General features: G+C 27.8%; 2 long non-coding RNA genes across 2 annotated transcripts; both read right to left on the bottom strand.

Moving 5' to 3' along the window:
• Positions 1-1,710: 1,710 nt before the first annotated feature.
• LOC131623779 (uncharacterized) lies at positions 1,711-4,847 on the bottom strand. The gene is made up of 4 exons (XR_009290298.1): positions 4,710-4,847; positions 4,410-4,524; positions 4,217-4,289; positions 1,711-2,202 (listed from the first exon to the last, which is right to left on the bottom strand). It is a non-coding gene; the product is annotated as an uncharacterized LOC131623779 (long non-coding RNA).
• An 11,971-nt stretch (positions 4,848-16,818) lies between these two features.
• Positions 16,819-19,166, bottom strand: LOC131623780 (uncharacterized). The gene is made up of 4 exons (XR_009290299.1): positions 18,979-19,166; positions 18,774-18,844; positions 17,529-17,563; positions 16,819-17,350 (listed from the first exon to the last, which is right to left on the bottom strand). It is a non-coding gene; the product is annotated as an uncharacterized LOC131623780 (long non-coding RNA).
• Positions 19,167-26,855: the final 7,689 nt, after the last annotated feature.

Consider the following 26,855-nt stretch of genomic DNA (forward strand, 5'->3'; position numbering starts at 1 on the left):
GCCCAAACTGTCTAGTATCCCATCCTTACATCATGCTCTTTTTGTTTTTAGATTATGCGGGTGTAGGCATTAGTATAAATTTTTACAATTTTAAATTTCAATAACTTTAATTTAAAGTCGTGTTACAAATAATATCTAACTCTCCCTCTTTTTTCCAATAATTATTATTTTGCATATATGTTTGTTAGATTTTGGATATCTAGCTCTTTTTTCTGCCTTTTATTATTTTAAATTATTTTTGACTAATAAATAATTTTTTTTTTAAAATTTAAAAAATTCTTGCAATAATTATTAGATCTCAAAAATAAATATTAAATAAAACTAAGATTATTTCTTTTTAAATTAGGATTGAATTTAAAATGAAAAAATAACAAAAAATGATTCACTGTTATTCAAAATAAGTAAATATATATTAAAATAAACTAAAGTTTTCTTTCATAGAATTCAAAATTCTATGTATTTTAAATCATTCAATAGAAATTCATTTATTTTTAAATTTTTTTGTTTGGATTGTGTCGCAAAATGATTCATTGTTAAATTTCTAAGGTCATATTCATAATTTTTTTAAACTTTTGGGCCAAATTTAAAATATATAAAATAGGGACAAATTTACATTTATTTTGAAAATTTGAAGTGACTAATTTTTAAATATGATTATTATTAACATTTATTTGTAATTTTTGAAAAAATTTAGACGAATTTGAAATTTTCATAAAATATGAGGACCGTCTTGCAAAATTTGAAAAATTATTAATCAAGAATTTAGTTCATATTATAAAGAGTGGATGAGCAATTTAAAATTCTTTACTTATTAGTGTCATTTGAAATTCATTATATTTAACATGAATAAAATACTGCATAAATTTATATCATTTTATTAATTCTCCATATTTTAATCCAAACAATAAATTTTGATCTAGTCATTTTAAATTCCTTAAAAAAAATTACTTTTCCAAACTAAAATGCGTCATCCAAACCCCTCTCTTAAGTTAATGTTAAAATTTAGTTGAAAATATAGTAGATTTTGATACATTCAAATAACGATACTTTAGTTGAGTAATCTTTTGGGGATATGACAAAACCACGTCCTTTACTTAGCTTCCGCATTGTTATGTTTATTCCTATATCTACAATACAAAGCAATATCAATATAAACGATCAATCACTTAAAACAAAAGTTGAAATCACAAAGAAAATTCAATTCACCAATTACCACATGGAATTCTTAGAGGTGAATAGGTTCAGAATACAACAGTTAAATACACATAAATAACACTATGGCTTCAATACAATACAATTTCATCGGTGAAATTCAACTCCTTGTAGTATATGAGGGAGAAAACTCAATTTCAATGAAAACTTGAGAGAGTACATCATTAAATGCAATATACAGGGAACATTGGGAACTTATAGGAGGATATTTGGATGGTCTAGAATTAGTTGCACCCATACTAAACCAAGAAGAACGCCATTATTACCTTTGAGGATCTTACAATATTTTTGGTTCACATACTCTTTCCTACTATTAAAAATACACTCTTAATTTAATTGTCAAATTATGTTGGAATAATATGATAAGGAATTACAGACACTCAAAACACTTGAGACTTGTCTTTCATGAGAAATTTTAGTGTAACTCGAACGCAATCATCAATCAATAAATGAAACATAATACTTTGACACAAAACTAATACACATAAATAACACCAACAAACTTACAATAATCACAAGGTTTCTTGCGCGTCACTATTTTGTTTCAATCACCAACAAGGGCAGTAATAGACAAATATCTTTTCACCAATAAGATCAACCTCGCTACATGTACTATTTATACATCCCTTCAGACATGCACCGAAATATGTTGAATGACTAAAGAGAACGACTCTATGATATGGAGTACATTGCAAAATTGGACTACTATTTTTTTTCTGTAGGCAAGATTTCATTGATGAAAGAGAACCCAAGTTCTCAACCGAACTTACAAAAGAGGGGCGGGAAAACAAAACACCCCGAAGAAAAATTATCCACCAATTGAGACTTGCGATAAAAATAGCATAGGGTCTTTGCTAAAATTATAAAAGTTACAATTGGTTTGACTAATTTTTCCTATGACTAACCATCTCCAAGCCAAGATCTTAAAACACCACACGATATCGTTGACATTCCACGCATTGTTGGACTACTATGTTGAAACCTCCGATCCTGCTATTAAAAAATTAATAATCATGTTCAAAGTCCCATGCTAATGTAGCTACCTTTTGTGGAGGAGTGAATCGACAACAGTCACAGTGACAAGCTCCTTATTTCCATATATGTGTCTATTCATATAACACCATTGTAATATTGTGATACCTCTAATGAATAATTAATAAAGTTCAACAATTGCTATAATTTTATATAAGCCACACATTCCAATGCTAGTATTATCCTATATTCCAAAAAAGAAAGAACTATGATATTAAGACGGTATAATTTCAACATAAACAAAACAAATAGGAAAATCCTTCAGTTCCTTTTTAACAATTCTTCAATCACCAGTTCAAAAAACTAATATTTGTTAATCACAAAAAGAAAGAACAAAACAGCATACCAAATTTTTTACCAACAAGTTGTTGTATCTCCAATTTGTGTAAAATTGAAATGTAGGAGGCACTTTAGAAGATGGTTTAAAGTTTCAAACACGAGTTCAAAAAAGAGAATTAGAATTGAGGAAACTACAAAATTCGGAAACTAATTTTTTTTTATGAATTATAAATTAATTTAATTTTTCAGTTGCATTGTCCATGTTGTCATCAGTCTGTGCTATGTTATCCCTTCCTTGGGCATTATCCTAATTTTGCTTGATTGTCGGGTCTATCAACAATCATTCTTTATTAAATGAATACTTATTACACCTCTGATCTTATTTTAATTTGTTGTGCTAATAAAAACCACAATTACATTAGTGTTTTAAGAGAGCATCTTTCTAGCTCTAAAGTGAATATTTATAAAAAAAGTTTAATATTTTAATTACTTTGGATTCATCAGGGAGCATCTTGGTAGATCCAAAGCAATTATCGTATTTAATTTTTTTTTCTATAAATCTTTAATTTAGAGCTACTAAGTTTAATGTGGGTTTCATTAATATAACAAATGAAGACAAGATTAAATGTGTTATAAGTAACCATTGAAAAAAGGAAGGATGGTTGATGATCCAACAAACTAACCAAGTTGGGCTAAAGTCCAAGGCAGGGACAAAAAAGCTTAGGTAGATGCAAACATGATCCATGCCAATGAAAATAAAATTACTTTATAATATATAATAAAATATTATATAAACAAATGGTAATTTTCCATTATTTAACTTTTCAGTATTACTGTTATTTTTTTACAAAGTCAAACAATAATTTTATTATACTTGCTTTTGTTGATTAAGGCTTTTGTAAACTTATTTTTATACAACTGAAAATTTTCTATACAGGCCATTGATATTTTCTTAAATCTTGATAAATCGTTATGCGTTAAAAACAAATCAATAAATAAGATAACCACTAATTAATAAGTGTACTCTTTAAAATCAACATGATATCCATTTATTATCAATCAATGGTAAACCATAATCATCTACCTATTAAAGAGAGTAACATGTTAGTGTTTAAACTTCGTATTATTTATTTGAACATTTTGCTTAAACATTTTTCTTGCACAGTACATTATGATTACAAGTCTCATTCACAATATTGAAACAAGCCGAAGATATATGTCCGAAGTTGGGACATCTAATAGTGTTAGGCAACTAAATTAAATTATAACCTATATGAATGACAAATTCACAGTAAGTCTAATTCTAATTTAGTCTAGTTCAATTTTCTACACGTGAGAATGTCTTTTTTTTATGAGAATGAAATGAATAATCACTGATTATTAAATTAAATATAAATGGTTGAGATTAAATAATCACTCTCATATAATTATTCATTGAATCATTAATAAATATAATGGTCAATAATTATTTCTTTCATTCTCATATAAATTGTATAGGGTTATAAATATTTTCTATTAATTTTAACGCAATCTCCAAAATTCATTTCCACATTTCTAGCCTAATTTCTATCCTATTAGATTTCATCTATATAAACCATGAGAGAGTTTGGAAATAATCCAGTATACATTTGATAAATAAAAAGTTCAAAAGAACATTAAAATACACAAAAAGTGGAAGCACGTAATGTAGTACCTATGTTTGAGTCATCCTCCACAATTGAATCACCACCATCTTCTAATAACGAATGTGCAATATATGTTCCTATCTGCAACAAATCAAGAAAGACATGATTTGAGTACTAATTAATGAAATTGAAGCTTACCCTTAAAAATCAAAATGATATAAAATGTGTTAAAACAATAAAACACAGCCATGTTAATAACACCTTGTAGAATGATCAAGAACCTCAAGCGTGGTAAGGATCAGAGGCACTCCATCTTCGAACCTCACATTCATTATAGTACCACTGATAAAATAAATATGTCCAATGGCACCATTACCTGTATGTTTATCAGTATCAATGACAAAACATTTTTAAGAGAAAAAGTTATTATATGTAAAACGGGAAGCTAATTAGGTCAAAAAATGAATCAAGAGCTTAGAAGCAATACAATATATAATCGATATAGAAAAAGTTCAAAAGAACATTAAAATACACAAAAATTGGAAACAAACAAATTAGTACCTATGTACGAGTCCTCCCCCACACTTGAATCACCATCATCTTCTAATAAGGAGAAAGGTTTAACATCATAAAATGTAAAGAATATGCAATATGTTAACCAAAAATAGGACCCTAGATAACAATTACCAAATAACACCACCACCCTGAACTAAATGTTGAGCAACATCCAACACAAGCCATGTATATATATAGAAAGAGATTATGAAGTATAGTTTCTTGCGTGTGAAAATAACTTTGACAAAGTTTTCTGTTCAACAAAATGACATATTTACTCTCAACCATAAGCTATGGCTAGTCTTACTTATTTATCTCCACGCAAAAAGGAAGAGATTTCTCCAATCCGTAGGAATTTTCTACTTAAAATTTTGAATTCTATAATATTATAAGTATAATTATATTTTAGTTTAAAAAATTAAAAAGTTTCAAAAACACATAAATTTAAACATTTCTTTGATTTATAATACTTTTAAATGATAATCATTGACCATTATATTAAATATAGATGGTGGAGATTAAATAAACATTCTCATATAATTATTCATTAAATTATTAATTAATAAATCTAATGGTCAATAATTATTCCTTTCATCCTCATATAAATTGTTTAGCATTATAAATCATGAAAGAGTTTGGAAATAATACAGTATACATTTGATAAACAAAATGTTCAAAAGAACATTAAAATACATAAAAATTAAAAGCAAGCAATGTAGTACCTACGTTTGAGTCATACTCCACAATTGAATCACCACCATGTTTTAATAACGAATGTACACTATATGTTCCTATCTACAACAAATCAAGAAAGACATGATTTGAGTACTAATTAATGAAATTGAAGCTTACCCTTAAAAATCAAAATGATATAAAATGTGTTAAAACAATAAAACACAACCATGTTAATAACATCTTGTAGAATGAGCTAGAACCTCAAGCGTGGTAAGGAAGGGAGGCACTCCATCTTCGAATCTCACACTCATTATAGCACCAATGATCAAACAAATATGGCACCATTACTTGTATGTTCATCAGTATCAAAGACAAAACATTTTTGAGAGAAAGAGTTGTTAGTTGAGTGATTGGATGGAGAAAGAAAGTTATTATATGTAAAATGGGAAGCTATTTGTGGGTGTGATTAATTTTTTTTGACAAATATAGGTTTGATTAGTTTGCTACACGCGAATATGGCGTTTTGAACCTATTGACTTTGACACAGTTTTATGTGCAACCACATTTACATTCTCCTCACTCTGGCTAATTTTCACTTATTTATCTCCATGCAAAAGGGAGAAATTTTCTACAATCCCTAAATTTTTTTACTTAAAACTCTTTTTTATTTTTATTTTTATTTTCATTAGGCTATTATTTTATTTAAATTGAATTCTAGAATATTATAAGTATAATTATATTTTTGTTTTAAAAAAGTTTTAAATAGGTCTCATAAAAAATTTATTTAAACATTCTTTTCTAAAATACTTTTAAATGGTAAAATTTCAAAAATATTTAAGTAAATACTACTTTATTAAATTCTCATAAAAAATTGTTTAAACTCTTCTCGTAAAAATATATAATTTCTATCTTTGTAAAATTTCAATATTACTCTTTTAAGAATTACTTTTAAAATATAAAATGAAAATTAAGGTTTTTTAAAATTAATAACAAACTGGTTTGGGTTTACGGCTTTACCGGTAAGATTATTTATGATAATATCTTTAATGTTGAGCTGATGACACTATATTATAATTTGAGTATGTCTTCAAAACTTGACATAAAAGATCTGAAGTGTTAATCTTGCATCAACTCTCCTTTCAAGTTTATCTCAAAGTCTGTAATGTTTAGCATAACTATATCGTGGTATATTAACATGTAATTTCTTCTCCCCTATCACCACATTATCCAAACGCCTCGCAAGCAGCCGCCCATCAACCACCTTCACAAATCTGGAGAAGCCAAATCGTTTACCAAATTTGTTTCTTCTAAGCGAAATTGCCACCTCAATCACATTCCCTATACACCCGAATAAAACGAACAAATCCTTTGCACTTGTAACTTCTGGAAATTCTAAAACATAATAGAAAGTCACCTGCTTGGGTTGAAGAGGCAAATTGTGTTTCCAGCCACCCAACGGAAAATAATCCCACCTCTACTTCTCCACCCCTGGCTGCCAAAATTGGGTGACTTTCCTCCAACCATTCTCCTGCAAAACATACCTCCGATCTCTCATACTATGATAAAATAAGAAGAAACCCTCACCCCTTGAAGAAGGAGATTTGAGCGAAAATCCAAGAAAACCCTACAAATACAAACAGAGAAGATCGAACAAGGCCCAGCGAAAACCCCCGAGCTACAAGAAGACCGCGCTGAGAACAACAACCGCCGAAACCTAAAAGCCCTAAATCGATATCAGACAGTACCTTCTAAACAAGGTCCATGGGCCCTAAAGCCAGGAGTTTAAACCGAAATTGAGAAAGTGCACGATATCTTTCTAGGAGCTCTTCAAGTTCCACCGAGAAAACACAGACACTCGCGCGGCAGATCACCGGAAGTCTACCGGGAGACGCCCTTCTGAAATCGCATTGTACGGAGTACTATACTATTTGCTAAAAAAAATTTCATATCCCCAATATTAGTTAATTCTAAAAATCATAAATTATCACCCATCAAAGAATTAAAAAATCTAAATTATTTTGATGCTTAGTGTCATGTTTTTTGTGAATCAATTGTAAATTGGTGCAAACCTCTATTTTTTCATGAAATACAATATATGCATTGTTTATAAATGTTGACTTGAATTATAGACATGTGATAACCTTTTCATAAATTAGTTGGGCAGTTTTTGTTTGGTTTTGTTACAAATTTAGGTTTTTCCACAACCTAACAAGTTGAAACAATAGCTACCATATATTACGGAGAGATTCCTCAAATGTTTGGTAGATATTCTCTTTGCCATAAGTTTGAATCCCTTTTGAGGTGCTTCAGCTCCCCAATCTTCAAATTTTCTCACATTTCCTACTTCTAAAATCTCTAATACCTTTTTCTTGTGCTTCCTATTTAATCGGAACGGTGATGGTTAGCTAGTAATATGGTTTTTCCATCCCCGATTTCTCCATCCCCACTTTTCTCATCATTAACAATTTAGGGAAGCTGCTTGCATTTTTGTGTGATCATTGACACAAGAATGTTTCTCAGTTTATCCCTTTCACTAGAACCCTATCTATCATCTACATCTTTTTTGTGGATCTACGTGTTGCAAGTATAATCAACAATTTATCCAAGATGGAAAAACTTATGGATTGCAAGATACAAGTCAATTAGTAACTATTAAGTTTTGATGATGATATGGTATTTGTAACGCCCCATTTTTATCGTATTTATTTTTATAATTAAAAATCTATGATAATTAAAAATATGTGATAGTTAAAAATATGGTCTTTATATTTAAAAAATTAAAAATAATAACTAAAATATAAATTAGTGTCGGCCTGTCATAAAACTAAAATAAATTAAAATGAGCGCCAAACAAAAAAATAAGTGGGAAACTAAAAAAGTAAATAATATAAATAATAATTAATTGAATGTAGCGTCGGTTGGGCTGACACTAAAACAAAAATATAAATCAAAATACGTTTAATTCCAAACGAAAAAAAACAGGGAAAATAAGTAAATTAATAAATAATTCAGAAAACTAAACGTTTAAAAATTAGCGTCGGCCCAGCCGACACTTTGATTCAAAAAATAATAAAATTTATATCAAAATTCAGTCAATTTAAACTTAGCGGCGGTGTCATCGTGTCTAGTTGCTCAAGAAAAATAATAATAAAACGAGCACCATATAGCGTCGGAGTCGAATAGTAGAGCATTGTATGTTACAACGTTTATTTTAATAAAGTTATAATTAAGTTCAACGAAGTGGAAATATGTGGAATCAAAGATGCACTATGCAAAAATGGTTCAGTGAAGTCTTCTATTATGTTGCTTATCACATTGATAAAGAAAGGAATAAAGAAAATGTGATCACTTTCAAATTGGTGGCTTGTGATGGGGTTTAATGGAGATTTTAAATTTAAGTAAAAAGAGGAAAAATCAAGAGATTTTGGAATTATCGCATAATGATGAATCTATTTTTAAACGATGATAATGAATATATATTACTAGTACTTTTTTCAAAAAATAGATAACATAAAATCTATTTAATAAAATTTACACATGTAACAAAAATTATTTAATAAAATTGTTTTTCCTTAATATTGTGTTATCATTAAGATCAAATTAAAAATCATTGTTCATTAACCCTATTTCAGTTCAATAATGAATATTGTGGAAGATTGTACGCCAATCTATGAAAAACATTTTCTTCATACCTGAAGGAATAAAGTAGACTGTCGCATTTTCTTCATACTTGAAGGAATAAAATAGATTGTTGTGTTTTCTTAATACATCTTATTTGGTTATGCATTCAAAATTTCACATCACATTTTCGTTGAATTACCTCTTAATATGAAAACTTGGAAGTGGATAATCTCTTTTACATAAGTTCTCCCGAATCTTATATCATAGCCTTATTTTTCCTTTATAAGAAAGGGTGGAGTTCTCGTATTAAGAATATGGTCTTAAAACATATTACTAGGATTATTTGAGTTTTGTAAATGTAGAAACAAAGTGAAGTTTAGAAATTATGGGTCAAATATTCATCATTCTATAAATTCCATAAAATGTGTTATTTCATTATCTGTTGATCACTTCAAGTCGCTTGATCTCCTAGAACAACAACTTTTTGTTGTTTTTCATAGACTAAATGAGAATTTTTGTGTGGTTTTGTTGTTAATTTAAACCTTTCAACAATATTATCTGTTGAAACTTTATCTTCCAATTACTTCAATAGAGACAACTTAACATTAACGTTTTAAGCCCAAACTATCTAGTATCCCATCCTTGCGTCATGTTTTTTTTTTTTTAGATTATGCGGGTGTGGGCATTAGTATAAGTTTTTACAATTTTAAACTTCAATAACTTTAATTTAAAGTCATGTTACATATAATATCGAACTCTCCCTCTTTTTTCTATTAATTATTATTTTACATATATATTTGTTAGATTTTGGATATCTAGCTCTTTTTTCTTCCTCTTATTATTTTAAATTATTTTTGACTAATAAATAATTTTTCTTTTTAAAATTTAAAAAATTCTTGCAATAATTATTAGATCTCAAAAATATATATTAAATAAAACTAAGATTATTTCTTTTTAAATTAGGATTGAATTTAAAATGAAAAAATAGAAAAAAATGATTCACTGTTATTCAAAATAAGTAAATATATATTAAATAAAACTAAAGTTTTCTTTCATAGAATTCAAAATTCTATGTATTTTAAATGATTCAATAGAAATTCATTTATTTTTAAATTTTTTTTGTTTGGATTGTGTCGTAAAATGATTCATTATTAAATTTCTAAGGTCATATTCATAATTTTTTTAAACTTTTGGGCCAAATTTAAAATATATAAAATAGGGACAAATTTACATTTTTTTGAAAATTTGAGGTGACTAATTTGTAAAATATGATTATTATTAAGGATTTATTTGTAATTTTTGAAAAAATTTAGACGAATTTGAAATTTTCATAAAATATGAGGACCGTCTTGCAAAATTTTAAAAATTATTAATCAAGAATTTAGTTCATATTATAAAGAGTGGATGAGCAATTTAAAATTCTTTACTTATTAGTGTCATTTGAAATTCATTATATTTAACATGAATAAAATACTGCATAAATTTATATCATTTTATTAATTCTCCATATTTTAATCCAAACAATAAATTTTGATCTAGTCATTTTAAATTCCTTTAAAAAAATTACTTTTCCAAACTAAAATGCGTCATCGAAACCCCTCTATTAAGTTAATGTTAAAATTTAGTTGAAAATATAGTAGATTTTGATACATTCAAATAACGATACTTTGGTTGAATAATCTTTTGGGGATATCACAAAACCACGTCCTTTACTTAGCTTTATATCCACATTGTTATGTTTATTCCTATATCTACAATACAAAGCGATATCAATATAAACGATTAATCACTTAAAACAAAAGTTGAAATCACAAAGAAAATTCAATTCACCAATTACCACATGGAATTCTTAGAGGTGAATTGGTTCAGAATACAACAGTTAAATATTTACTTCAATTTTGGACAATTTTCACTATGGCTTCAATACAATACAATTTCATCGGTGAAATTCAACTCCTTGTAGTATATGAGGGAGAAAACTCAATTTCATTGAAAACTTGAGAGAATACTTCATGCAATGCAACATACAGGGAACATTGGGAACTTATAGGAGGATATTTGGATGGTCTAGAATTAGTTGCACCCATACTAAACCAAGAAGAACGCCATTATTACCTTTGAGGATCTTACAATATTTTTGGTTCACATACTCTTTCCTACTATCAAAAATACACTCTTAATTTAATTGTCAAATTATGTTGGAATAATATGATAAGGAATTAAAGACACTCAAAACACTTGAGACTTGTCTTTCATGAGAAATTGTAGTGTAATTGGAACGCAATCATCAATCAATAAATGAAACATAATACTTTGACACAAAACTAATACACATAAATAACACCAATAAACTTACAATAATCACAAGGTTTCTTGCGCGTCGCAATTTTGTTTCAATCACCGACAAGGGCAGTAATAGACAAATATCTTTTCACCAATAAGATCAACCTCGCTACATGTACTATTTATACATCCCTTCAGACATGCACCGAAATATGTTGAATGACTAAATAGAACGACTCTAAGATATGGAGTACATTGCAAAATTGGACTACTATTTTTTTCTGTAGGCAAGATTTCATTGATAAAAGAGATCTTAAATAGAACGACTCTATAAATTAATTTAATTTTTCAGTTGCATTGTCCATGTTGTCATCAGTCTGTGCTATGTTATCCCTTCCTTGGGCATTATCCTAATTTTGCTTGATTGTCGGGTCTATCAACAATCATTCTTTATTAAATGAATACTTATTACACCTCTGATCTTATTTTAATTTGTTGTGCTAATAAAAACCACAATTACATTAGTGTTTTAAGAGAGCATCTTTCTAGCTATAAAGTGAATATTTATAAAAAAAGTTTAATATTTTAATTACTTTGGATTCATCAGAGAGCATCTTGGTAGATCCAAAGCAATTATCATATTTAAATTTTTTTCTATAAATCTTTAATTTAGAGCTACTAAGTTTAATGTGGGTTTCATTAATATAACAAATGAAGACAAGATTAAATGTGTTATAAGTAACCATTGAAAAAAGGAAGGATGGTTGATGATTCAACAAACTAACCAAGTTGAGCTAAAGTCCAAGGCAGGGACAAAAAAGCTTAGGTAGATGCAAACATGATCCATGCCAATGAAAATAAAATTACTTTATAATATATAATAAAAGATTATATAAACAAATGGTAATTTTCCATTATTTAATTTTTACGAAAAGAAAAACATGATCTCGATAAAGTCAAACAATAATTTTATTATACTTGCTTTTGTTGATTAATGATTCAACAAACTAACCAAGTTGAGCTAAAGTCCAAGGCAGGGACAAAAAAGCTTATGTAGATGCAAACATGATCCATGCCAATGAAAATAAAATTACTTTATAATATATAATAAAAGATTATATAAACAAATGGTAATTTTCCATTAATTAATTTTTACGAAAAGAAAAACATGATCTCGATAAAGTCAAACAATAATTTTATTATACTTGCTTTTGTTGATTAAGGCTTTGTAAACTTATTTATATATAATTTAAAATTTTCTATACAGGCCATTGATATTTTATTAAATCTTGATAAATCGTTATGCGTTAAAAACAAATCAATAAATAAGATAACCACTAATTAATAAGTGTACTCTTTAAAATCAACATGATATCCATTTATTATCAATCAATGGTAAACCATAATCATCTACCTATTAAAGAGAGTAACATGTTAGTGTTTAAACTTCGTATTATTGATTTGAACATTTTGCTTAAACATTTTTCTTGCACATTACATTATGATTACAAGTCTCATTCACAATATTAAAACAAGCAGAAGATATATGTTCGAAGTTGGGACATCTAATAGTGTTAGGCAACTAAATTTAATTCTAACCTATATGAATGACAAATTCACAGTAAGTCTAATTCTAATTTAGTCTAGTTCAATTTTCTACACGTGAGAATGTCTTTTTTTATGAGAATGAAATGAATAATTACAGATTATTAAAGTAAATATAAATGGTTGAGATTAAATAATCACTCTCATATAATTATTCATTGAATCATTAATAAATATAATGGTCAATAATTATTTCTTTCATTCTCATATAAATTGTTTAGGGTTATAAATATTTTCTATAAATTTTTACACAATCTCCAAAATTCATTCCCACATTTCTAGCCTAGTTTCTATCATATTAGATTTCATCTATATAAACCATGAGAGAGTTTGGAAATATTACAGTATACATTTGATAAATAAAAAGTTCAAAGAACATCAAAATACACAAAAAGTAGAAGCAAGCAATGTAGTACCTATGTTTGAGACATCCTCCATAATTGAATCACCACCATCTTCTAAAAACGAATGTGCAATATATGTTCCTATTTGCAACAAATTAACAAAGACATGATTTGGGTACTAATTAATGAAATTGAAGCTTACACTTAAAAATCAAAATGATAGAAAATGTGTTAAAACAATAAAACACATCCATGTTAATAACACCTTGTGGAATGATCAAAAACCTCAAGCGTGGTAAGGATCGGAGGCTCTCCATTTCGAATCTCACCCTCATTGTAGCACCAATGATCAAACAAATATGGCACCATTACCTGTATGTTCATCAGTATCAAAGACAAAACATTTTAGAGAGAAAGAGTTGTTAGTTGAGTGATTTGGATGGAGATGGATGGGGAAAGAAAGTTATTATAAGTAAAACGGGAAGCTAATATGATGTTTTGAACATATTGACTTTGACACCTTCATCTCACTCTGGCTAATTTTCACTTATTTATCTCCATGCAAAAAGGAGAAATTTTCTACAATCCCTGATTTTATTTTACATAAAACTCTTTTTTATTTTTATTTTTATTTTTATTATAAGTGTTTCTTCAAGATAAATAAATGAGGCTATTCTTTTATTTAAATTGAATTCTATAATATTATTAGTTTAATTATATTTGTGTTTTAAATAAGTTATGAAAGGTTTCAAAAAAAAATTTATTTAAACATTCTTTTCTATAATACTTTTAATTGATATATTTTCAAAAATATTTAAAGTAAATACTACTTTATTAAATTCTCATACAAAATTGTTTAACATCACTATAAATTCTTCAAAACTTGACATCAAAGACGTGAAGTTAATCATATGACTTTGATCTCAATTTCCCTGTGCTATACACGACATTGTACCTTTGTACATTGTGCACGATTACTAAATTGTTTCTCAAGTTTGAAATATTGACGTTGAACGAGAAATACAATAATTTAATCATTAGAAATAAACTTATAAAATCTTCACAAAATGTTTAATGGGTGGACTAACTCATTAGAAAATGAAAGCTTCATCGTCAAACATAGAATCAAATAGTTGACTTGAAAAACTATGTTTACCAGAGAAAAATGGTTAATTACTTGAAGTACTTAATCCATATGGTAGCATCGACAACATATATCATATATAGTAAATATATGTCTAAATGACGCATGCCTAAAATAGTACATAGGTGTTTACTGTAAAATTTAGTAAACAAGTGTTAGTCTTCAAAAAGGTTACTTACAGGATCAACTAGATGATCGTAAGACATATGTGTGTAAAGTCTTCTAGAGTTTATATGATTTTGTGTAAAAAGACAAAGATTTTGACATAGGCAGAATCTTGAGAATAAAAAAAGAAAATAAAGTAAAGGTGCAGGAACTATAAATAAGGCTTCGGCAGTAGTCGAAGTTAAAAGGATTGAAATTAAATGCAGAAATGTAATTTTAAGGTAGAAGACTTGGCATTAAATAAAATGGTGTTGGCATACATACAATGCCCTCAATCAAACTCATTTTTCACTTTACACAGATACTTATTTGTAGTAAATTAAACACACTGAAATATAACACTAGAATTCATATTCATACTGAAATCAAAATGACTGTAACAAACGGTCATCTCTCCTGAAATTGACATGTCTTTGTTTGCATACGTAGCGCCTTTAGACTTGCTTCTACACGTCCGTCAAATGTAGATAAGACCAAAAATTAGTTATTTAACCATGCTCCGCATTGGATCTGACTTTGACGAAATGGTCTTCATTTTGCTCTTAAAATTACTAAGTCCTAAACACTACTGAGTGTACAGGAGCTTTGACACATTCGTTGAATCATCCAAGTTCTACTAAGTGTTTTTTCAATCTTCTTTGTGATATGCTGAGATTTCCAGCTAACAGTAGGTTGATGATATCTTAATTCACTGTGTAGTACGAAACTGCTCAATGTTTAGTACATAGGATGATGATATTTTAACAATTTTCTTTATCCCAAATAATAATGAGGTAGAATTTGTTTACTCTTTTAAAAAAATTAGATAACATAGAATCTATTTAAAAAAATTTACACAAGTAACAAACATTATAAAATAAAATTGTTTTTTTATATTGTGTTATCATCAAAACCATATTAGAAAGCATTGTCTTTCAACCCAATTTCAGATCCATTTTAAGAAGAATTGTTTTTCAATCCGATTTTAGTTCAATAATGTAAACAATGGAAGATTGTACGTCGATCTATAAAAAATATTTTCTTCATACATGAAGAATTAAAGTATATTGTCGCATTTTCTTAATACATCTTATTTGGTTATGTATTCAAAATTGCACATCACATTTTCTTTGAATGATCTCTTACTATGATAATTTGGAGTTAGGTAATCTCTTTGACATAAGTTGTCTCAAATCTTTCAGATATCATCGCCTTATTTTCAATTTATTAAAAATGGTGAAGTTCCAATATTAAGGATAAGGTCTTAAATATGTTACTAACATTGTTGAGTTACATGTAAATGTAGAAATAAAATGAGGTTTTGAAATTATACGCCAAATATTTATCATTCTATAAACATTCAAATTACCATTCGTAAATAAAAAAATTAATGCATATTTTAGTATTGTTGACTTTTTAAAAAATGATATGAAAAACTAATTTATGTGTAAAAAATAAAAAATCAATCACATGGTGGTGGTATATATATATATATATATATATATATATATATATATATATATATATATATATATATATATATATATATATATATATATATATATATATATATATATATATATATATATATATATATATATATATATCATTGATATTTTTTATTTAAGGTAAAAATAAAGACCTCAAATTCTTTATTTAAAGTTAAGCAAAGGTAAATAATATAGTAACCAAAATTTCTTTATATATTAAAATTTATATTTTGAATATTGAATGAATAATGATTTATTTATTTATTATTTAATACATTTATTCACTATTTATAATCTTAACCAATAAAATAAAATAAATATTGTAACTTTGAAATTGACATTCTCTACATTAGTTGAATAATACCTCTTTTGTTGACAGGATGGCAAAACTAGCCGGTTGTACGAACATGTTTGTTTTGCCAGCATTTTATTTCCGAAATGATCCAAAGTTTTAGGTCCAAACTCCCTAGTATGCTGACCCCCCGCGTAATTTTCTTTCTTGCAAAATTATTGGTATGCGTCTCCAGGTTTGTCCCGTCTCGCCCATAACCCCTTATTTATAATAATCACATGCCCTTTCATAAAGAGTCATGTTTAGAATTTCATGACTTTCCATCAAGGGTCATGATTATTTTAATTTTCTTAATTTAATTTTACCCATCGCAAGATAGAAATAAAATTTTTAATATCTATACAATATTTTTCATGACAAATACATCCTTAGCCATAAACCTTACAATAATTAGATCACTTAAATTTGGCTAGTTAATATTTTGAATTGCCACCTTAATTTAATTTCTTGCAATGATATATATAGTGAATATTTGGCACTTACAAGAGAAAATTGAACGGCCAAGAATTAGTTGCAGACGGATTCCTAACACATTTAATCTCTTATATATATTTTTTTCTTACTTAATTGATACACACATACTAACTCATGAACAATATCAATATTATCTTTCAGGACTTAAGAATATTTTTGGTTCACATATTCTTTGTTATTATGCAAAATATACTCTTAATTGAGTTCCCAAATTGTGTTGGAACAATATGATAAATTTCTATATCTTTCATGAGAAATTTCAATGTAACAAACTTACAATAATCACAAGGTTTATTACACTTCGGTTTTTGGTTTAAATCATCAACAAGGTTAATAACCAGAAATTTTTTTCACCGATATGATCAACTTTGCTTCCGTTAATGGCGACGCGTGCTATTTGTCAATCATGTTCAACAATCCATGCTAATGCTAGCTAGCTTCCGTGAAGGAATGAACCGACAACAATCACAATGACAAACTCCTTATTTCCATATATGTGCTTGTTGATATAACACCTTTGTAATATTGTGATATCTCAATTTAATAATTAATAAAAGTTCAACAATTGCTAAGTTTTATCTCATTCGCACATTCAAATGCAACTATATAAGCCTATATGCCTAAAAAGAAAGAATTGTAATATTATGAAGGTCCAATTTCAAGATAAACACAAATAGAAAAAAAACAACATACCAAATTTTTTACCATTAAGCAGTTGTATCTCCAGACTGCGTAAATTTGAAATGTTCAAACATTAGTTCAAAAAAGAGAATCATAATTGAGAAAACTATAAAATCGAGTAACTAGTTTTATTATGGATTATAAAATAATTTCATTTTTCAATTGCACTGTTTATGTTGTCATCAACCAGTGCTATGCTGTCAATTCCTTGGGCTTTATTCTAAGTTAGCTGTATTGTAGGTCCATCAGCAACCATTCTTTATTGAATGAATACTTATTACACCTGTTTGTTCTGCTAATACAAACGTCAATTATATTAGTGTTGTAAGAGAACATTTTACTAGCTTTGAATATTTATAAAATAAATTAATATGTTAATTACTTTGGATTCATCAAAACGCATTTTGGTAGATCCAAAGCAATTATCATATTCAATTTTTTTATAAATCCTTACTTTATAGCTACTAAAATGCTTTCTTATAACCTTAATGTGATTGTAGGTTTATTTAATATAACAACTAAAGACAATATTACATGTGTTATAAGAAACCATTAAAAAAAAAGAAGGATAGTTGATCAACCAACAATCTAGCCAATTTAGACTAAAGCCCAAGGCACGGACAAAAGAGTTTTGGCAGATGAAAACATGATTCGTATCAATTGAAATAAAATTAGTTTATAATCTATAGTAAAAGAGTATATAAATAATTATATATATATATATATATATATATATATATATATATATATATAATTATATATATATATATATATATATATATATATATATATATATATATATATATATATATATATATATATATATATATATATATATATATATATATATATATATATATATATATATATATATATATATATATATATATATATATATATAACCACTAATCAATGAACAAATTCGATTAATATCAACATCATCTCCATTTAATATAATCTATTGGTAAGCCATAATCATCCACTTCTTACACACGTTAGTGTTTAAACTCCAAAAATAAATCAACTAATAAGAAATATATCAAGAAGATTTTCAAACCGTGTGTGATAAGTAGTAATGCATAAAATTATGGTTTAAATTCTCAAACAGTGGCTATACTATCCACCTTTTTGGTTTAAATATTCTATAAAAAAACTAAAACAAAGAATGAGAAATTAAATTTTTATACAAAATTTGATAAAGAAAAATTTAAAAAGAACATTAAAATACACAAAAATTGGAAGCAACCAACATAGTACCATGTTTAAGTCTTCCTACACATTTGAATGATCTCCATCTTCGAATCTCGCATCCATTATAGCACCTTTAACTGTATACTCAAAAGAAAAAAAGTTTTATATTAAGTTTTATGATGAATTAATTATATTGTTTAGATATTTTGTACATGAATCATGTTAATCTTAATGAACATGCAAAAACCAATTTTGGAAAGAATCATATTACCTAAAAAACTGTGTTTGGCTTCATAAGCATATAATAATTTGCAATCAGAAGCAAGAGATGATTACCCGTGAAGAGAGAGAGGTTTGTGGATTGAAGAAGTGAAAGATACTAGTTACTATGGGAAGCTATATTGCTCAAAAACCAAAAGAGAGTGTGGGGTTTTATTGTTGAATGGTTTTGAAGTGAGAGCCGTGGATTATCAAGTTTGTTATTCTGCGTGCGAATATGGCGTTTTCAAGATATTGATTTTGACAGAGTTTTATGTTCAAAGAGGTGACGTGACGTTTACACTCTCGGCACTCTAGCTAGATTTTACTTATTTATCTCCAATCCGTGGGAATTTTTCACATAGAAAATTTACTTTATTTTTTCTTGTTAGTTTTTCTTCTAGGTAAATGTTGTTATTCTTTTATTATTTAAAATTAATTCAAATATAATTTTTTATAAACAAAATTTAATTTAAACATTTCTTTTTTCAACAATACTTTGAAATGATATTATTTCAAAAATATTTAAAATTAAAACTATTTTACATAAATTCTTATAAAAATTGTATAAACTTTTTTTGTAAAAATATGTATTTTTATCATGTAAAAACTCTAATAATGAATATCAAAATGTTAAATATCACTACTACTCTTTTAATTTATTAATAATAAAAAAATTAGAAAAAATTCATGTTATTTTTGAAATATTTTTTTTATCAATATTACTTTTAAAATATAAAACTAAAATTACGGTTTTTTTCAAATTAATAACAAATTTTCTTAGATTCAAGGTTTTGGTGACTTGATGACGCGCGCTATAACTTTTGTATATAGTCTGAGAATTTGACATCAAAGACTTAATGTATTACACAATGGAGATATTATTTTTATAATTTTACAAAATGTTTTCGTATATTCTTATTTTTATCTTATGTTTGTTTTTACTTAGACAATTATACCAAGTTCTAGAAGGTTGTTTCTGACCATATAGTGCCGCTTTAAGTTTAAAAACATGGTCTAAAAAATAGGATTAATAAATTCAGGAGACTGGTCAAGAAACACCTCCTCTTGAATATATCCATTTAGAAAAACATTTTTTACATTCATTTGAAATATTTTGAAATCCATGATGCATGAGAAATCTAATAGTATTCTTATGGTTTCTACTCTCTCCACATGTGCATAGGTTTCATCGAAATTTATTCCTTCTAGTTGATTGTATCCTTTCACAACTAGTCTAGCTTTGTTTCTTAATACATTTCCTTCTTCGTCTAACTTTTTGCGAAAGACCCATCGAGTTCCTATGACACAAAAATTTAAACATTTCTTTGATTTATAATACTTTTAAATGATAATCATTGACCATTAGATTAAATATAGATGGTCGAGATTAAATAACCATTCTCATATAATTATTCATTAAATTATTAATTAATAAATCTAATGGTCAATAATTATTCCTTTCATCCCTATATAAATTGTTTAGCGTTATAAATCATGAAAGAGTTTGGAAATAATACAGTATACATTTGATAAACAAAATGTTCAAAAGAACATTAAAATACATAAAAATTAAAAGCAAGCAATGTAGTACCTACGTTTGAGTCATACTCCACAATTGAATCACCACCATGTTCTAATAACGAATGTACAATATATGTTCCTATCGACAACAAATCAAGAAAGACATGATTTGAGTACTAATTAATGAAATTGAAGCTTACCCTTGAAAATCAAAATAATAGAAAATGTGTTAAAACAATAAAACACAACCATGTTAATAACACCTTGTAGAATGAGCTAGAACCTCAAGCGTGGTAAGGATGGGAGACACTCCATCTTCGAATCTCACACTCATTATAGCACCAATGATCAAACAAATATGACACCATTACCTGTATGTTCATCAGTATCAAAGACAAAACATTTTTGAGAGAAAGAGTTGTTAGTTGAGTGGTTGGATGGATAAAGAAAGTTATTATATGTAAAATGGGAAGCTATATGTGGGTGTGATAAATTTTTTTTGACAAACGTAGGTGTGATTAGTTTGCTACACGCGAATATGGCGTTTTGAACCTATTGACTTTGACACAGTTTTATGTGCAACCACATTTACATTCTCCTCACTCTGGCTAATTTTCACTTATTTATCTCCATGCAAAAGGGAGAAATTTTCTACAATCCCTAAATTTTTTTACTTAAAACTCTTTTTTATTTTTATTTTTATTTTCATTAGGCTATTATTTTATTTAAATTGAATTCTAGAATATTATAAGTATAATTATATTTTTGTTTTAAAAAAGTTTTAAATAGGTCTCAAATTTTTTTTATTTAAACATTCTTTTCTAAAATACTTTTAAATGGTAAAATTTCAAAAATATTTAGGTAAATACTACTTTATTAAATTCTCATAAAAAATTGTTTAAACTCTTCTCATAAAAATATATAATTTCTATCTTTGTAAAATTTCAATATTACTCTTTTAAGAATTACTTTTAAAATATAAAATGAAAATTAAGGTTTTTTAAAATTAATAACAAACTGGTTTGGGTTTACGGCTTTACCGGTAAGATTATTTATGATAATATCTTTAATGTTGAGCTGATGACACTATATTATAATTTGAGTATGTCTTCAAAACTTGACATAAAAGATCTGAAGTGTTAATCTTGCATCAACTCTCCTTTCAAGTTTATCTCAAAGTCTGTAAATGTTTAGCATCACTATATCGTGGTATATTAACATGTAATTTCTTCTCCCCTATCACCAAATTATCCAAATGCACCGCAAGCAGCCGCCCATCAACCACCTCCACAAATCTGGCGAAGCCAAATCGTTTACCAAATTTGTTTCTTCTAAGCGAAATTGCCACCTCTATCACATTCCCTATACACCCGAATAAAACGAACAAATCCTTTGCACTTGTATCTTCTAGAAATTCTAAAACATAATACAAAGTCACCTGCTTGGGTTGAAGAGGCAAATTGCGTTTCCAGCCACCCAACGGAAAAGAATCCCACCTCTGCTTCTCCACCCCTGGCTGCCGAAATTGGGTGACTTTCCTCCAACCATTCTCCTGCAAAACATACCTCCGATCTCTCATCCTTTGAAAAAAGAAGAAGAAACCCTCACCCCTTGAAGAAGGAGATTTGAGCGAAAATCCAAGAAAAACCTTGCAAATACAAACAGAGAAGACTGAACAAGGCCCAGCGAAAACCCTCGAGCTACAAGAAGACCGCGTTGAGAACAACAACCACCGAAACCTAAAAGCCCTAAATCGATATCAGACAGTACCTTCTAAACAAGGTCCCTGAGCCCTAATGCCAGGAGTTTAAACCGAAATTGAGAAAGTGCACGATATCTTTCTAGGAGCTCTTCAAGTTCCACCGAGGAAACACAGACACTCGCGCGACAGATCACCGGAAGTCTACCGGGAGACGCCCTTCTGAAATCGCATTGTATGGAGTACTATACTATTTGCTAAAAAAAATGTCATATCCCCAATATTAGTTAATTCTAAAAATCATAAATTATCACCCATCAAAGAATTAAAAAATCTAAATTATTTTGATGTTTAGTGTCATGTTTTTTGTGAATCAATTGTAAATTGGTGCAAACCTCTATTCTTTCATGAAATACAATATATGCATTGTTTATAAATATTGTCTTGAATTATAGACATGTGATAACCTTTTCATAAATTAGTTGGGCAGTTTTTATAAATATTATCTACGTGTTGCAAGTATAATCAACAATTTATCCAAGATGGAAAAACTTATGGATTGCAAGATACAAGTCAATTTAGTAACTATTAAGTTTTGACGATGATATGGTATTTGTAACGCCCCATTTTTATCTTATTTATTTTTATAATTAAAAATCTATGATAATTAAAAATATGTGATAGTTAAAAATAGGCAAAATACTCATTTTGGTCCCTTAACTTTTTTTCGTGCCAAAATGGTCCTTTAACTTTTTAATAGATGCATATGAGTCCCTTCCGTCTACTTCGTTAGTCAAAGTCTGTTAAATGTCTACGTGGCAGTGACGGGTGGATTTGACCTAGTATTGTGATGGATTTATCGTCGGAAAAACCAACGCTAAAAACTATTTCTAGATTTTTTTTAATTATTGTTCATCTTCTTCCCAAAAAAATTTCCTTAAAAAAAACCCAAAAATTTAGGGATAACACCAAACCATAAACCTTCATTATGCACCATTATCATGACCTTTGTCATCCTCCAACCCAAACCATAAACCTGCAAAATCTAACACAGTAGCCACAAATCATCTTCAACTTTTGTCACTTTACCAAATCACAACAACAACAAACTCATGTAAATAAAACACATCAACATGAAATAAACCTCACAAATTCAAAATCAACACCACCAAACTCACCTCTAAACACAATCTGATTCAAGAACCTGCATAAAATCTATGGATTAAAGCAAAATCAAAACATAACAAAGAAGAGTGAGAAAAGAAAATATCATAAACGGAAACCACCGAAAGCATGGAAGCACCCTTCCGCCGTCTACGGTCAACCGTGTTCCATCCTCCCTCCGCACCAGAACTCCGTTGAAGCCCCCACCCCCTCCGACAACCACTTTTTTCATGATGTTTCTGTTGCTTGTGATTTATTGTTGAGATTGCAGGACTTGATTGCATTTTGTTCATTTGATTTTATAGAAATTGTTGTTGTTAGTAAGAGATGAAAAAGAGAGGAAGAGAGAAGTTTTATTCACGTTTTATGAGAGAAAGAGATATGCTGTTATGGGTGGAAGAGATATGATTTTATGGAATTTTTTGTTGTTAGTAAGAAATTAATGCTGTTCACGATTTTTAGTATCCAATTTTGAGTTTTTGTTGATATCCCCAAATTTTTAGGTATTTTTTAAGAAAATTTTTGGGGAAGAAGATGAACAACAATAATTAAAAAAATCCAGAAATAGCTTTTAGCGTCGGTTTTTCCGACGCTAAGTCCCTCACAATATTTGGTCATATCCACCTGTCACTGCCACGTAGACTTTTAACAGACTTTGACTAACGGAATAGACGGAAGGGACTCATATGCATCTATTAAAAAGTTAAAGGACCATTTTGACACGAAAAAAAATTAAGGTACCAAACTGAATCTAGGGGTATAGTTAAGGGACTACAATGGGTATTTTGCCTTAAAAATATGGTCTTTATATTTAAAAAATTAAAAATAATAACTAAAAAATAAATTAGTGTCGGCCAGACATAAAACTAAAATAAAAATTAAAATGAGCGCCAAACGAAAAAATAAGTGGGAAACTAAAAAAGTAAATAATATAAATAATAATTAATTGAATGTAGCGTCGGTTGGGCTGACACTAAAACAAAAATATAAATCAAAATACGTTTAATTCCAAACGAAAAAAAAACAGGGAAAATAAGTAAATTAATAAATAATTCAGAAAACTAAACGTTTAAAAATTAGCGTCGGCCCAGCCGACACTTTGATTCAAAAAATAATAAAATTTATATCAAAATTCAGTCAATTTAAACTTAGCGGCGGTGTCATCGTGTCTGGTTGCTCAAGAAAATAAATAATAAAACGAGCACCATATAGCGTCGGAGTCGGTTGCCGACGCTATATCCTGGCAGCTAAATCCCAATATTCTAGTAGTGATCATCAGTCGGCTTAGTTTGAAAAGAACCACAAATCAACATAGTAGACAATTGTATAATTGGAGCTTAATGGTTTATGAAGAACAGTGAATTTCTTTCTCCAAAGTTGGTGATAGTTGACATGAAGCAATTATGGGGTTGGACGCGGCCACTTCTTGCACGATTCTTTTCTTCATGTATAAGCAACATCATACAAGATTCTATTAAACAATTTTTTCAACATGTATCTACCATGGTACTATAAAAGACTACTTTTCTTCAAACTGTGTTCTAGCTTCAGCATGCATACCATGCCTTCCGTACCCGAACAGTAGAGCATTGTATGTTACAAAGTTTATTTTAATGAAGTTATAATTAAGTACAACGAAGTGGAAATATGTGGAATCAAAGATGCACTATGCAAAAATGGTTCAGTGAAGTCTTCTATTATGTTGCCTATCACATTGATAAAGAAATGAATAAAGAAAATGTGATCACTTTCAAATTGGTGGCTTGTGATGGGGTTTAATGGAGTATTTAAATTTAAGTAAAAAGAGGAAAAATCAAGAGATTTTGGAATTATCGCACAATGATGAATCTATTTTTAAACGATGATAATGAATATATATTACTAGTACTCTTTTCAAAAAATAGATAACATAAAATCTATTTAATAAAATTTACACATGTAACAAAAATTATATAATAAAATTGTTTTTCCTTAATATTGTGTTATCATTAAGATCAAATTAAAAAGCATTGTTCATTAACCCTATTTCAGTTCAATAATGAATATTGTGGAAGATTGTACGCCGATTTATGAAAAACATTTTCTTCATACCTGAAGGAATAAAGTAGATGGTCGCATTTTCTTCATACTTGAAGGAATAAAATAGATTGTCGTGTTTTCTTAATACATCTTATTTGGTTATGCATTCAAAATTTCACATCACATTTTCGTTGAATTACCTCTTAATATGAAAACTTGGAAGTGGATAATCTCTTTTACATAAGTTCTCCCAAATCTTATATCATAGCCTTATTTTTCCTTTATAAGAAAGGGTGGAGTTCTCGTATTAAGAATATAGTCTTAAAACATATTACTAGGATTATTTGAGTTTTGTAAATGTAGAAACAAAGCGAGGTTTAGAAATTATGGGTCAAATATTCATCATTCTATAAATTCCATAAAATGTGTTATTCAATTATCTGTTGATCACTTCAAGTCGCTTGATCTCCTAGAACAACAGCTTTTTGTTGTTTTTCATAGACTAAATGAGAATTTTTGTGTGGTTTTATTGTTAATTTAAACCTTTCAACAATATTATCTATTGAAACTTTATCTTCCAATTACTCCAATAGAGACAACTTAACATTAACGTTTTAAGCCCAAACTGTCTAGTATCCCATCCTTACATCATGCTCTTTTTGTTTTTAGATTATGCGGGTGTAGGCATTAGTATAAATTTTTACAATTTTAAATTTCAATAACTTTAATTTAAAGTCGTGTTACAAATAATATCTAACTCTCCCTCTTTTTTCCAATAATTATTATTTTGCATATATGTTTGTTAGATTTTGGATATCTAGCTCTTTTTTCTGCCTTTTATTATTTTAAATTATTTTTGACTAATAAATAATTTTTTTTTTAAAATTTAAAAAATTCTTGCAATAATTATTAGATCTCAAAAATAAATATTAAATAAAACTAAGATTATTTCTTTTTAAATTAGGATTGAATTTAAAATGAAAAAATAACAAAAAATGATTCACTGTTATTCAAAATAAGTAAATATATATTAAAATAAACTAAAGTTTTCTTTCATAGAATTCAAAATTCTATGTATTTTAAATCATTCAATAGAAATTCATTTATTTTTAAATTTTTTTGTTTGGATTGTGTCGCAAAATGATTCATTGTTAAATTTCTAAGGTCATATTCATAATTTTTTTAAACTTTTGGGCCAAATTTAAAATATATAAAATAGGGACAAATTTACATTTATTTTGAAAATTTGAAGTGACTAATTTTTAAATATGATTATTATTAACATTTATTTGTAATTTTTGAAAAAATTTAGACGAATTTGAAATTTTCATAAAATATGAGGACCGTCTTGCAAAATTTGAAAAATTATTAATCAAGAATTTAGTTCATATTATAAAGAGTGGATGAGCAATTTAAAATTCTTTACTTATTAGTGTCATTTGAAATTCATTATATTTAACATGAATAAAATACTGCATAAATTT

Source organism: Vicia villosa, unplaced genomic scaffold, assembly GCF_029867415.1.
Source record: "Vicia villosa cultivar HV-30 ecotype Madison, WI unplaced genomic scaffold, Vvil1.0 ctg.000078F_1_1_1, whole genome shotgun sequence".
NCBI classification, from domain to species: domain Eukaryota; kingdom Viridiplantae; phylum Streptophyta; class Magnoliopsida; order Fabales; family Fabaceae; genus Vicia; species Vicia villosa.